Genomic DNA, 349 nt, shown 5'->3' with positions numbered 1-349 from the left:
CTGCCATGTTATCACCGCGGTAACTCCTGTTTGGATCTCTCACCTGGTTGGCTGTTGAATGCCGCACATTGGACTGCTTGTTTTTCAGAAATGTCTTTATGTAGCCCTCTAACCACTGTTGTGAAAAACGTTGATTGGGGGCATTTGGAAACCTAGCTAACAGAACGTCCTCAATGTACCATGCATGATCGGGCAGTTGGTCTCTAAACTTTATAAAACAATTCTTATACAATGAATGTATAAGAATTTGTAGATGTTGTAGAAATGCCGTCCCATGTGCTATGACGAAGTCCACCTCCCCACCATATTTAATCCTGTAGTAGCATCCATGCGTGTCTAGAACGGGTGC

The sequence above is a fragment of the Adiantum capillus-veneris genome, chromosome 15 (assembly GCF_014529385.1).
Source record: "Adiantum capillus-veneris isolate H3 chromosome 15, ASM1452938v2, whole genome shotgun sequence".
In the NCBI taxonomy this organism is placed as follows: domain Eukaryota; kingdom Viridiplantae; phylum Streptophyta; class Polypodiopsida; order Polypodiales; family Pteridaceae; genus Adiantum; species Adiantum capillus-veneris.
This window is presented reverse-complemented; position numbering follows the sequence as displayed.